The sequence below is a fragment of the Ursus arctos genome, unplaced genomic scaffold, assembly GCF_023065955.2.
Source record: "Ursus arctos isolate Adak ecotype North America unplaced genomic scaffold, UrsArc2.0 scaffold_8, whole genome shotgun sequence".
Classification (NCBI taxonomy): domain Eukaryota; kingdom Metazoa; phylum Chordata; class Mammalia; order Carnivora; family Ursidae; genus Ursus; species Ursus arctos.
This window is the reverse complement of record NW_026623100.1, coordinates 23,334,088-23,349,160: the sequence shown is the minus strand read 5'-3', so window position 1 is coordinate 23,349,160 and position 15,073 is coordinate 23,334,088. Positions and strand designations below refer to the sequence as shown.

The following is a 15,073-nucleotide window of genomic DNA, read 5'->3' as shown; positions in this document are numbered from 1 at the left end:
CTTGCTACCTCACCTGTAACACATTATCTCCTGCCTGGTGACTGCGCTTCAGTGAACTACTACTCAATGAAGGCACTTGGGTCAGGATTGGGAGACATGGAAGAAAACCAAGCGTTCCCAGTTGGGTTCCAGTCCCAACCAGCTGCAGCAGGAGCTCCAGGAGGATGGTGGGGGAGGAGGGCAGCTGGTCCTCAGCTGGACCAAGATGCTCGCTCAACCTTGGCAGACAAAGGCCAACAGTACAAACACGCTGATGAGTTTTTCAGTTCTCAAACTTTCCTATTCTTTTTTCCAGATTTAGAAGGTGGGAAGTTTCGGAGGAAATAGTACAGGGAGCAAGAGAGCACATTCTATGAGGTCTTTAATATGCAAAGAAAAGAGAATTTGGGGAGGGACAAAGGTGCAAAGCAGCTCTATGACAGCTCTTTCAGTAAAATGTTTGCGTAGCTCAGGACATCATACCTGTGCCTTCCTTGGCCCCAATGACAACCCTGAGTGTTAAAGGGCAGTGACATCACTGTGGTCCCCGCTTTAGAGAAGACAGGGCTCAGCCTAGTCAGGGAGTTCCCCAAGGTCACTAGGTTAGTGAGTAGGAGATGAAGGATCCCAAGCCAGATCTGCTCAGCCTAAAGACGATGTTCTTTCTAGTACTGCAGTCGTTCAGATACAAAGCCATCACAGCCCTAAGTTCATTTAGCAAGTGAACAAAGCAGAAAGGTTCTCACACCCCTTCTTCTCTACTCATGAACACAGCTCAAGAGTAGAAGAAAGATCAAAACCCTATCATAAAGTGAAAGTCTGAAATGACCGACTTTGAGGAATTTCAGCAGCACTGTCCCTTGGAGGGTTTGTAGGGTGATGTCCGCTCACCACCATAAGTCTGCTGTGAATTGGGAACTCATTCAAAGAAGTGAGCCACAAAAGGCAAATAGTCAAAACACAGTAGAAGCTCATAAACTGATAAGGCTGGGTGAGAAATGGGGTTAGATCTTGGTCAAAATTTTATAGCTAATTGTTGGTTCAATGAGGGACAAAATTGTATAACCACAGCCTCCCTACCAATCCCATCCAGACAGATCACTGCACATTGCAGAAAACAAGATGAGACACATCAGGAAGGCCTCAGCATCCTATCCTCCTGCCAGTTCTACTAGTCGGGTGTGCAGCAAGGAGAAGGGACAGACGATTCCCTCCCAGTGCTGGATCCATATACATAGATCAATAGATCGATCAATTGATCAATAGATAGACTGACAGATGATAAATATCAGAGTTTTAGAGTGTAATAAATAACAACTAAAAGAAACATTTTCTCTTCTGCATTTTCCCTAGGAATTTATTATTGAGATTTTGTTTGCATCTACGAACTAGTAGGTTTTAAAAATATTCTTCTGTGTTTTAAGGACATTGGATCCATTTCTGCTGTTTTGAATAAGCATCTCAAGTTTGCTTTCTGGGAAAACCAAAGTAAGTAGAATTTCAAGGTCCATTTTTTTATGTCTCAGATTTTGCAAATTTAAACGTGTTGAAATTAGGGATAAAATATAAATTTTGTACTTTATAAAGATAGATAGGAAAATAAATCCTGATATATTTGAAGATTATTGTCTAAACTTGAACCAAATTCAAATATCCTTCCCAAAGAATTAAAGGAAATAAACTCTTTCAGTGGGAAGCAAATATATTAATTGTTCTGGTTCTGTTTTGATTTTGCAATGGAAGGCCTAAAAATGTGACTGATTTCAAAAGCCTGTGCATTTCTCTCTTCATGTTCCTTCCTTTTCCCAATCCACTTTGAAACTCCAATGTCTTAATTACCTAAGCTAAATATTGATCTGATTAAAGCAAATAGTATCAAGATGACTAACTCATAGCCCCAGATATCCCAATGTGCATTTACATTCCAGGGATGCATGTGTTCCCTCAAGTAACTCTGATGGATAGAATGTGGGTCACCGGACTGAGCAAAGTACCTCCCCCCAGCCCCCCAGTCTAGACCACAGTGACTGTTCTAGTCACAAATCCTCTAGGAACAGTAACTTCTTTTTGATGTTCTAATTGCTCAGGTCAGCACCGTGGTCAGCTAAGGAAGAGGAGATGGTACAGCCACTTCAGGTACAGGGACTGCAGCCCGAGACCCAGCTGGTTCCAACCACCTGGGTGGGGCTGGGGAATTGGTCTGGGTCTGGTACACGTGAGCTTCAAGCTTCTAAACACAACCTGGAAATTTACGCATTTCGGCTGCCTGTGAGGCTAACCAATAAACTACACAATTCCTCTTGGGAAGGGACCCTTATCCAGCTGGCATAGATGTTTAGAAATCCTAAATAATTCAGAGAACTTGACATTACTACTGACATTCCAACTATGATATGACAGTGAAAACTGCTCAATGTCTCCACAAACTCAAAGCAGAAGATACTCAATTTCAGATTTGATTTTTTTTCTTCAAATAGCTTTTTTCTGCTGTCCAGGCCCCATCTCTCTCTAATGGTACAGACATTATCACCCTAGCCCAAATGCCTCCAGCCACAATGTCTCTGCATCATCTCTCAAGCCGACCACACGTTCATCACCTCCCCTAAGTTTTCTCACACTATAAGCTCTTTTTTCTCTCCTATATTCCCAGATACCTAGAGATTATCCCTCCATATAATTTATCTCACAAACTCATTCTGAACTCCAAAGGAGAGGTCCATAATTAGACAAAATTGTTTAAACAAAGTACATGCTTTATTAAGGGCACAGAAACGTAAAAAAATGGCCTGTTGATCCTCCCGAGCCCTAGTTAGGCATAAGTGTCCTTATTTAGTGGTGTCCAGGTTATTAGTGACCCCTGTTGATGGTAAATTGTGGACTTCAGAGTACAGGCAGCCTGAAAGCAAAGAGACTCGACTTTCCCTGGAAGAGGAATGTCAAGGAGGCACAATGTTCCTGCCACGCAAAGGGAACCAACTGTATCTTAAAACAAAACACTAAAAAATAGAAAAACGTGGAAAATTTATTTGTAGTAAAAAGCTGGTATGCAAAATGAATCAACCTCGCTCATTGTGTTGGACTGAGCCCTACTCCTCCTCTATTTCTCCTTTTCAAATTCCCCTAGATTTTAGAGCAATGATTTCCAATGGTTTCCTGGACCAGCAGCTCAGTGTCTCCTGGAAACTTGGTAGAAATGCAAATTCTTGGGTCTCATCTCAGACCCACTAAATCAGAAACTTTGTGGATGGGGATAGCAATGGGTATTTTAAGGGCCCTCCATGTGGTTCTGAGGTTCACTAAAGGTTGAAACACACTGCTTTATTTGACAGGGAGAGAGAGAGATTGAGCGAGCACAAGAAGGCAGAATGTCAGGCAAAAGCAGACTCCCCGCTGAGCAGAAAGTCCAACATGAAGCTCGATCCCAGGACCCTGGGATCATAACCTGAGCTGAGGGCAGACACTTAACTGACTGAGGCACCCAGGTGTCCCTTGACTTTGATTTTAGCACCTCCACCACCATGACACAATTTAAATTGTACAAATTTAGAAGCTCATTTATTCTTCCAAACATTATCCAAATATTGAATACTCTGACCAGTAAACACTGTTTTACTATGGTCATTGCCTTCTCTCTACCTTTCCCTACCATGTTTGTAACTTGTGGCCTCATTTCTCAGCCAGCAAAATGTCTCGTGCCCTGAAACACCTACAAACATTGAGAGTCCTTTTTGATACCCAATGGCTAAGGAAAGGCTGCTTGGAAAATGCAATGCAAACAGAACTCAGAGAGGACAGGTGAAATGCAAATTCAGGAAGGTGAGAAGAGATAAGACAAAGTTCCAAGGAAGGCATAAGCCTTCAGCAAAGAAATTTAGGTCCAGATGTTGCCCTTAAACTCAATGTACTGAATTAGCAGTGTTAGTAAATTGAGCTGAAGATGGGCCTAGCTGCTTCGAAATCCATTCCAACGCAAGCTTTTTCCTTCTTCAGATAAGCCCAAGCTGGTTGAGATTACGAGGAGCTAAATAGGCTTCCTTCCTTCCATTTCTTTCTAGGTAATTCCTATCTTTTTCTAATTTATTTCTGAGAACGGCTTTGGCCATTTTCAGATAAAGAATGTTGTTCCACTGGGTCCTATCCAGTTTTTCTATGAGTGCTTTGAAAGGAAAAGGGCCAGTACAAAAGGTAGGGTTTGGGTTGATCTGGAGACCTTGGACACAGAATTGTGATATTTTGGTCTGGGTGATGTCTGAGGAGACAATGTTCTCTGACACAACAAAAGGAGCTTTTCTATCTTTACTGGATGTGATTTCCAAAAGCCAATTGTATATTAGATAGCTAAAGACTAGGGCTGATGAAAGTTTTATTCTCCTGTGACAAAAAAAAAAAAAAAGTAAAATATTCATAATACAAAGTATAGTTTGCAAATGTCATTTATTCCTTAAAATAAAAGATTAAGAAATGAACAATGCATCAGAGCTCTTTGTTTTTTCTTTCTTAATCTTCCAAAAACAATAAAAAGATGTTGATGTTTGTTTTTGCCCCCTTAGAGTCCTGAAATGATTCAAATGTCTACCTGGTTTATACCTCTCCTCCCCTTCCACCAGCATAAATATTGAGAGGAGGGTCTGTTACCTTTGATTTATTTAGAATGCTAATTTTTGGTCTCTAGTACTGCAGTATTACACAGGTGACCCCAAATATGTGTGTCTGATATAAGAGAAAAACCATTAGAGAAAGACCACTAGCAGAGTACCCAGTAGAGATACAAAGCCAAACAAGTGTCTTCATTTCCCATTTTACTTAACAAGTAAACATTTTACTAAGACAAAAGTTACAGTTCCCTTGGATGGCATTGGCAAGCTACAAATTCAAACAGGGATGCATTTATATAATGTGTGGTTAGAGGTTAATCAATATTTCATTTCTATTTCATGGGAACTAAGTGTTCATACAAGTTTTTTGGTTGTCCTTTGGCATTGTATTAGTTAAGTGAAATTAATTTATTCCACAAATATTTATTAAGTGCCTACAACAGTAGGCATTTAGTTGTTACATTGTAAGCACTTAGTGACTATTGATGCAGAGAATATTTTTTAAGAACTTGCTATATACAGACTCAATGTTAAGGTCCTTGGCTGAAATGATTCAGAAGCCAAGATGAGAATCTTTTTCTCTCAGAGCCCTGAGTCTGTGACTATGAAATAATTTGCATACCAAGCATCTCTGGCCTCTTCCTTCCTCTACCCCTAGCCATTCCCGCCACTGCTAATGAGACAAGCAATCTGAGAGCTTGAGCAATGTGCCCGTAAATCCATCTCTAAGGCTCTACTCAACAGTATGACCTCCCCTGGGCCCACTGCAGGAAAATAGGCACCATTTGAAACCTGAACCATCCGCTGCCATAGAAAAGTACATGCATCAAATGCCCGCAGCAAAGTCCAATGCTCACTGGCTCATCCTCTGTAGTAATTTCAATCACTGATATCATAGTGGTGTGCTGAAAAGGATAGACTGCTCAAAAGCTACTGCTCAAATCGCTCCTGTACTCCTGGGGAGCTGAGAGATGAAAATCATCTAATACTCCCCTCCAGGATCTCCTTACCTGGGGGACTTCCCTGATGCTCTCACCCCTTTTCTTCAGCAGGAACCCCTTTATTCTTTGTGCCTCACTCCTACACTTTGAAACCTCTTAGTAACACCAATGATCACATTCTACTAAAATTATTTGTTTGTGTGCTTCTTGAGAGCAGAAGCTCAGGCTTCTTCATCTTTGAGGCCTCAACACCTCACATGAATGGCAGTGAGAAACTGGCTTTAGAATAGGTTTTTTTAATCTTAATGAGTCACTGAACAAATACCATTTAGTCATAGCCCATGAGCTCTATAAACATTGGAAGTATCTGTTCAACCTGCTGTCTGCCCACCTAACTGTCTTATAAGGTCCTCATGATAGTTCATCTTCATATGCAAAGCCTAAAAAATATTTTGCCCAATTACACTATTAAAGTAAAATCGCATAATTTTTGAACAAGTGTGATCTTGAATATCTAGTACAAATCCCTTCATTTCATAGATGAGGAATCTGAGACTCCCAAGAAGTTAAGTCAAAGCCAGTGAATAGCAGAGAAAGAATAGAATCCTTGTCTCCCTGCTTCCTGTCCCAGGCTTGGTTTACCAGTCCACAATCCGATTCAGTTTGTTGAAGGTCCATTTCGTCCAATGCTCACAAAGGGGTTTGCGAAAGTCCCTGGCAATTGAGCGGGATTCAGAAGAGGGAGACAACCTCCCACTAGCTGCTCTATTTCTTTTTCCTCCCCAGAGACATAAACACTGGCCAAAAAAGCTGTCTTGGTATAAGAAATAAGAGAAGAAATGATGGAACTCGGCATAATTTGCAGCTAATGAGATATAAGGAGGTCCTCTATGACAGTTTCAGATTTATATCTATGATCAAGATAGGCTGTCCCTGGGTCAGATCTTGTGCAGTAGGTGACCCCAGAATAGTCTTTGGATCTGCCCTGGTCAGAATCTCTGTCTCTGACTGAGATGGACCAAAATGTGAATAGCACATGGCTTTAGAAAAAAGAAGGCAACACTTCCTGAAGCTTTCCTTCATCAGACAGTGCTTTATCCATTAACTTACCAAATGTCCCTTGAGCATGTACTAAACGTCAGGCACGGAGCTCAGTACTGTGGCTATAAAGATGAATGAAATAGAATCCCTGCTCTCAGGGAACTCGCTGACTATGCTATCTCTGAACCAAGAATTCTTCTTTACATGCATAAAATCATCCGCCTGTGTGCACCCACGTATACCCACACACGCTGTATTAGAAACACATAAGCACTGGGGCACCTGGGGGACTCAGTTGGTTAAACAAACGACCCTTGGTTTTGTCTCAGGCCATGATCTCAGGATCATGAGATTGAGCCCCATGTCCAACTCTAGGCTCTGCGTAGAATCTGCTTAGGATTCTCTGAAAGAAAGAGAGAGAGAGAAGGAAAGAAAGAAAGACAGACGGACAGACACATGAGCATCTCTGTCACAACTCAGGATTTGACCCTCGGTACTGGCATAGTACCCACCCAGACCCTAAACCTTCTGTCTTGTGACTAATACCATTTAGGCTTCCCTATATCTTTTGTCCTATGCTGTCAAAACAAAAGGCAACTTTGTCCAAAAGTGGTGAAGGTTTATGGATTGTGACACTGCTGAGGTCCAAATGGACATTGCTTAAGAGCAGAATCGAATTTGAGCAGCAAAAGCACTTAAGGCAAGAGAGAGGACAAATTAATTCCCTTGCCAAACCTTCCCTCACAGATAGAATAAATCTGGTAGATTCTCACAAAACTAAGAGTTACTTCTCTTCAAAATTTATGATTCTGAAGATACTCACAGTGAATGCCGTATTTGCAGTAGTTGCAGACAGATGATGAAGAACATTCACAACATTACACAACTCACGTTACTCTTAAATTTATCTTCATGTAGATCTGAACATAATATCTGTAAAGAATAATAAAAATTCTTTATATTGGCAACCAGATGAACTTTCAACATTGGAATTGGGAATAGTTTTATGTTTATAAAAATGCTCAGAATTTAAATTTTAAATAACACTTTTATTTAAAAATTATTATATTCATAAATTACGATTTGTATTTTTAGCTCACTTTTATTAAACCTTGAATATTTTAAGATAAATGTAACTTCTAACACATGATAAATAAATTTCATGTTTTGATTTTTATATTTACTCTAACTTATATTTTTGATAAAATATAATCAATTGTACACTTTAGAGTACAAAAATATTTCACTTTTAATTCTTTAGTTCATTTTTATAAATACCACTTAAATTATGAAAAATATTAGGTATAACAATATAAGTAGTGATTTTGCTAAAATAAAGAGAAAAAAGTATCTTACAGAAAAAATATATAGCAATTGATAAAACGTGCATGTATTTTATTACTCAGCCAAACATCATTAGCCCATATCATAATACCAAGGCATGCACAATAGTAATCAAATTTAGTCATTCTTAATATTTGCCAACTTTCTACCATATAAAAAACATAGCTTTACCCACGTTGTTTTTATTTCTCATTATGAAGGTACATAGTAGAAAGAAAGAACGTATTTTATTTAGCAGTATGTTAGCTTGATTTAGAACCTTCATGTATGTAGACATATGGTATTGTGAGCCTCTGTTTGTCCTCTCATCCCAGGTGCTGAAATGTGGAGGGGGTGGGCGGCCAGTGTCCGAGTCACCAAAAGTTAACACTGAAGCTCCAAAGTAAGCCAACAAGGTATGTAGGAAAAGAAGCCTCTTCCGTTTTCTTGAAGTCAGGACCCGCTTTCTCTTGAGCACTTGCTGTCAGTTTTGGGTGGAAACATGCAGGTACATGAGTCCATGGAGACTGTTGCCGTGTGGAACCAGTATCCTTGAAGGACCAATCAATTCAGCTTTGCAAATGTTCCCGAAAGGACTGTTCTGTATGGATGGAGGTAGTTCGTGCCTATCCTTAAAGGCTCCCTGAAGTACAAAGGATATGAAAATAGCAAAGGGACTTTTCGGGGCTAGAAGCCCCGCCAGCGGCTGCCATATCCGTTTGTACTGAGGCTTAAAGCTGATAGGCCCTGAAATTCCCTGCTTGGAGGTAGCCGGATGGTCTCTGTGGGTCTGGCTCAGTGCAGGGTATTCACAAGCGTCTAACCAAGGCTATGGTGAAACATGATTCTGCTATGTTTGGTTTTCATTTCAGAGCCCTTGGAGAGAAATACATTAATCTTTCATTTATACATTAATGTCTTACTATTTCTGTACATTTTGTCAATCTCTTGGTGTATTTTTTGACTTCAGTTAATCTGCCGAAACAACCTTACTCTTGGGTTTTATCTTATTCCTCATAAACAGACTTTTTTTTTTTTTTTGAGTAGTGTTGACACACAATGCTACATTAGTAAATAAAAATTATCAAAGTCTGGTAATTTCCTCTTTTTGGCAATTTTTACACAGGTATTTTGAAGTTCGCTACCATTTCTCTCATTCAACACAGGGCTGCCTATGTCTATCTTGACACCCTAATCACCTTTCATATTGTAGAAAAGGGCCTCGAATTAATGGGCACCCACTGATCTTAAAAAAAAAATTAGATAAACAAACAAAAGATGAAGAGAGTGACAACATGAGAAGGAAATCCTATCTAAATGGTGCAAGCAACACCCCCCCACCCCGTGCTACCTCCCACTCGACCCCACCCAAAGAACACATGGCTCAGTGAGCCTGAGCCAGGAGCCTTGAATCTGCCATGTCCTGTGCACTGAATATGATTTCAGTATTTAAAGACTTACCCTTTCCAGGCATTATCCCTAACTGCCAACCAGCCACATGGGGACCCAACTGTAGAAGCAGCATTCTGTCCAAAAGTTGGAGAATGGTCTCCAAATTGTTGCCTTTGATAGTGATTTGACTAGTTATGATTTTCACCTTATACTATATATAACCAACTTTAGAAGTAAAAAAAAAAACTTTATGTAAGCTATGAATTAATTTTCTCTTCAGCCCCATCTGCCTGTAAGTTCTCAGTGAATAGTATCTATGTTTGATTCACCCTTTGTATCCCCTGACGCCCAACACAGTGCCTTGAACTGAGAGGTGTTAGAGAAACAGTTTCGAATGCATAAATAAAAAAAATTAATTTCCAAGTATGGAAAAGGATTCTCAACATTGAGTTGAGAACACATGCATCACCTCAGATATTTAACTTTTTTTTGTGAGAACACTTAAGTTCTACTCTCTTAGCAAATTTCAATTATATAATACAGTATTATCAACTATAGCCACCATGCTATACATTAGATCCTCAGACCTTATTCATCTTATAACTGCAAGTTTGTACCCTTTTACCAACGTCTCCCTATTTTCCCCACCTCCCAGCCTCAGACAACCACCATTCTACTGTTTCTGTGAACTTGATTTTTTCTTTTAAAATTCCACATATTAGTGACACCATGTAGTATTTGTCTTTCTCAATCTGGCTTATTTCACTTAGCATAATACCCTCCAAGTTCAGCCTTATTGTTGCAAATGACCTGATTTCCTTCTTTTTTAAGGCTGAGTAATATTCCATTGTGTGTGTATACCACATCTTCTTTATCCATGTTTCCACTGATGGACACTTTGGTTGTTTCTATCCCTTGGCTATTGTGAATAATACTGCAGTGAACATGGCAGTACAGGTATCTCTTTGAGAGAGTGACTGCATTTACTTTGGACGTATAGCCAGAAGTGCGATTGTTGGATAATTCTATTTCTTATTTCTTGAGGAACCTCCATACTGTTTTCCATAGTGGCTGCATGAATTTACATTTTCACCAACAGTGCACAAGTGTTCCCTTTCTTCTACATCCTCACCAGCATTTGTTATCTCTTGCCTTTTTGATAACAGATATTCTAATAGGTGTGAGGTGGCATCTTACCATGGTTTTAATTTTCATTTCCCTGATGATTAGTGATGTTGAGCACCTATATGCCATTTATAGGTCTTCTTTGGAAAAACAATTAGTGAGTTCTTTTGCCCATTTTTAAAATTTGGGTTATTTGGGCTTTTTTCTATTGAATTATATGAGTTCTTTGTGTATTTTAGATACTAACCCCATACCAGATGGGTATACAAATTATTTTCTCCCATTCCATAGGTTTCCTTTTCATTTTGTTGGTGGTTTCCTTTGCTGTGCAGAGGCTTTTAAGTTTAATGTAGCCCCACTTGTTTATTTCTGCTTTTGTTGCCCTTTGCTTTTGATATCAAATCCGAAAAAGCATTGCCAAGACCAATGTCAAAGAGCTTACCCCCTATGTTCCCTTCCAGTTTTATGGTTTCAGATCTTGTGTTAAAACGTTTAATCCATTTTGGGTTGACTTTTGTGTATGATGTAAGATGCAGGTAGAGTTACATTTTTTTGCATTTGGACATCCAGTTTTCCCAGGACCATTTATTGAAGAGACTACTCTTTTCCATAATTTTTTCTTGGCTCCTTTATCAAAGATTAATTGATCATATAGGCATGAGTTTATTTCTGGGCTCTCTACTCTGTTCCATTGACTATGTGTCTATGTTTATGCCAATACCCTTGCCACTTTTATTCAAAATAGTTCTGGAAGTCCTAGCTAGGGAAATTAGGCAACAAAGAATTAAAAGGCATCCAAATTGGAAAGGAAGAAGTGACACTGTTACTATTTGCAGGTGACATGATACTATATATATAAAGCCCTAAAGACTCCACCAAAAATTGTTAAAACTAATAAACAAATTTGGCAAAGTTGCAGGATACAAAGTCAATATACAAAAATCTGTAACATTTCTATACACTAGTAAAAAAAACTACCAGAAAAGGAAATTTAAAACAATATTTCCACTTCCAATTACACCTGTTTCTTGATTTGAGTAGTAGGTACAGGGTGTGCTCACTTTATGAAAATTTATTGAGTTAGTGAGCACTTTTATTTGTTAAACAAAAACTTTCCTTAAAAGGATGAGACTGTTGCACTACTTAACTAGTAGTGTACTGATTTAAACAAGCTTCTAACTGGCAGGAGTTGGGGAGTTATTTCTCCACGAACAGAGGATTTTAATAAGCAATGTCTTACATCTAGTTAGAATTCAGGTACTCATGGGGTGTTTCTTTGATTTAGAATTTTTATAAATTCACATATTACTTTCTTCACATTTTATAAATACCACATATTACTCTGCCTTTTTACCTATCACAGAGTCTCTTAATGCTATCCACGCTCAGTCCTCTCATTGTCCCCATCCACCCACCAAATACTCCTCAGAGATCTTCAAGGGCATGAAAAGAATCTGTCTGTATAGATACAGACTTGGTTCTCTGTACCTAGGCAAGCCAAGAGAGGCATGTTAGGAGAAGCACTTCAACAGCATTGATGGTCTTTACTCCAAACACCACCCCTCCAGTCTCTACTACCATTGACTTCTAGAAACATCACTGGTCAGTGCATATGTCTCATAAATAGCTCTTTCAGCTTTTTCCCAGCACCACAAAGCAATTTCAAAATGGACAAATAAAAGAGCGCTTCCAAGAACACATAAAGAATATTCTTAATCCAGTGGGGCTTGGAGCCACCTCTCATCACTTCTGTTTCCCCACTTGGCTAACACACACAAACGTTGACTCCAGACTTCCCAAGGCATCATTTTAGTCAACTGCTTCTCCTTCTGGAATCTAAATTTATAAAATGATTCCCACATTATCTCACTTAGAAGGCAATTTCTATACCTGAAAGTGGAGAAACTCCTCAACAAGTTTGAAACTCCTTTTAGAAACTGCCAGCAGCAACACACACTCCTTTTCCAGTCAAGACCCAAACTCCTTGGCCCTATCTGGTGATTTCCAGAATCTAATAAACTCACATGTTATATTTAAAGTCTCTATCAGGCACTGTACTCTGTCCCCAGACAACTCTGGAGTCATAGTCGATGAATCTCTTTTATTGATAAAATGAGGTTCCATTCCCAGGACTTAGGATGACAATACCTGCATTGGGCCAATGCAACACCAGCAGTTTTGGCAGGTCCATTAATTTCAAGCGGTGTCTTAATTCTAAACAGGCTATGAGATCAAATAAATGAAAAGGATATTCCAATTTTAAAACAGAACTTTCATGCACATTACAGTAAATGCTTCCTAAGTCAGTTCTGGGAGAAATCTGTAAATTTTAGATGTTTGTTTTTCCTTCTGATATCAGTGTCTGCCAGCAAGTCAAGAATTGAGGATCTCCAACACAATATATTGGACCTACAAAATAGCTTTACCTCCATTTATTTCTCAAACCCATTGAAATGACAGTAAAGAAACTAAAATAAATAAATAAATAGAAGTCATAAAAGTTCTAGGAAGTGAAGAATAGAACATGAGTGGGCCAAAGGTAAAAGAAAATTTTTTGAAGATGAATGGCATATGAGATTACACTAATGGAAAAATAGAAAAGAGAGAAAGTCGCTAAGCTCAAGAGAAGGCACAAGAGAAGCTGCAATGAAGGTGAGAGCTGTTATTTCACAAAACAAACCCGGGAACCAAGCAGACACGGATGCAGCTTACTGAAGAAACTGTGGGTTGGCTTTTGGGTGGTGCGTAATGAAGAAAGTTTATGTTTCTGATGTGAACAAGAAAAATTAAAGGTAACTAGAAATTCCAGGAAAAATAAAATGCTGTACAAAAATTCATGGCAAAATTATGAAGCATGATTATAATACATTTATGGAGTCTAAGAAAAAATCTTGAACTTGAAACTTGAAATATTCTACTTTAAGCAGACTTGATTTAAGAACATAAATTACATCTCTACAGTCGCACTCTGTTTCTGCAGTAGATATTAAGTAACATCATAATTTGTCAATGATGTTCATTTCTCTTTGGTTTTCAGAGTTAATATATAGGCAAAAGCATGGAAGACTTAATTAAAGTAACTATTCAGAATGTAAATGCTTTAAACCTTGGCAATGTAAAAATGGTGGTAGAATTGACCAGCAGTAGAGCAGTTGAGGGAGAGAGATGGGAGAAAGTATCAGGGTCATCAACTCCAACATACCTTATACCATGGGTAGTTACCCAATATGTCTGAGATTGATGGAACAAGAATAAAAGCCAAATATATTATTTAAGTTTAATGAAGAGGAGGACCAAAAGCAAAAACAAAACAAAACAAATTTGGGAGAAGGTATAAGGAAAAAGGAAAAGGCTGGTAGATATGCGCTGATATAGACATTTTTTTTTTATAGCAAAGAGTTAAGAGAAGATCTTATAAGCTAAAAAATAGATACTTAAAGTTTTATAAAATTGATATTTAGAGCTATCGTGATAACTTTTGGAAGAGCTAAAAACAGAAAATATTGTGGGTGGTAGCCTCTTGGGAATAGGGCTATGCATCATGGAGAGACATACTTTTCATTTGGCATTCTTACCTTTGATGGAAATTTTACTTCCATTAGCATGTACTTTAAAGATTATCATTAGTATGCTGAATTGTAACATCCCAAATTTTCTACCTTTTCAACTTTCTAATCCTCAAACCAGTGAGGCAATGCTTCCATACCATGATCAAAGCCTGACAGCAGGGTAAATTTCTATGGTCTTCAACTCTAATGTCAGTAGCCGCCGCACCAGCACTCTCCAAGTCTGGCACGTATTACCTTGTGCACTGTAAAAGCAGATACTTTGGAGCTATCTCCAACTGTCTGCTTGTTTTTCCTGCGAGAGTCACCCATTTTCTGTGAATGTCATCTTCTCTTACCACTGAGCTCATCATCAATCTCTGACTAGGTGTCTTCAGTAAGGTGTGCTGATTAAATCCAGGGATTTCTCATTTTGGAACTATCAGGAAAGAAAAAAATGCCAGAACTGAAATCCTGACAAGACATTCTAACTCTGAGCCCTAGCAGAGGGTACTGATCACACTTTGGAGCACTTGCAATCTTAGAAACTTCTGGACCTTAATGACAAAGATGAAAGCAATGGTTATTAAATCCTAGAAATATCCCCTTTGCCTACTTTAAAACGCCAAAGCCAAATGCTGAATCACCAGAGAAGAAAAGGTAATACTGTGCAATTCACTTTGGAAGATGCAAGGTCACCATATTTTTTCTCCACTCTCCATCCTCATCCAGCCTCTAAGCACACTCCTACCTTCACTTGACCTTGCTTGGTTTAACACACCCCTACCATTATTTCACTATGCTTGGTTTAACATGTCTTAGCAGTCCTTCATCATATTTAGTTTAACACAGGCTAACATATTGAGAGAAGAACAAATGCAAACTATAACTGAAATGATCAAAACTTCTTAAAAGAAGAGACATTCAACTTTGATATAGTTTTTTTAAAGCACATAGATTTTTAAGTAATATAAAACTACTGTAGGGTTTCAAATTAGCATGTTTAAGTAAGCTGGGTAAGTTCACACAGCTTGCAAGAAGAGTCCAGTCTGGAATTGTTTTATTAACTAAATAATGATTAGGCTATGGGGAGATGATAGTCCTCAAACCTATAAATCTACCACAAACCAGA

General features: G+C 38.7%; 1 long non-coding RNA gene across 1 annotated transcript in view; it reads right to left on the bottom strand.

Moving 5' to 3' along the window:
• LOC113245427 (uncharacterized) overlaps positions 1 to 15,073 on the bottom strand; it is a 427,039-nt gene that overhangs the window by 60,575 nt on the left and 351,391 nt on the right. The window contains exon 9 of the long non-coding RNA XR_008958273.1: positions 7,380 to 7,489. This is a non-coding gene — a long non-coding RNA (uncharacterized LOC113245427). The remainder of the gene's footprint in view (positions 1 to 7,379; positions 7,490 to 15,073) is intronic.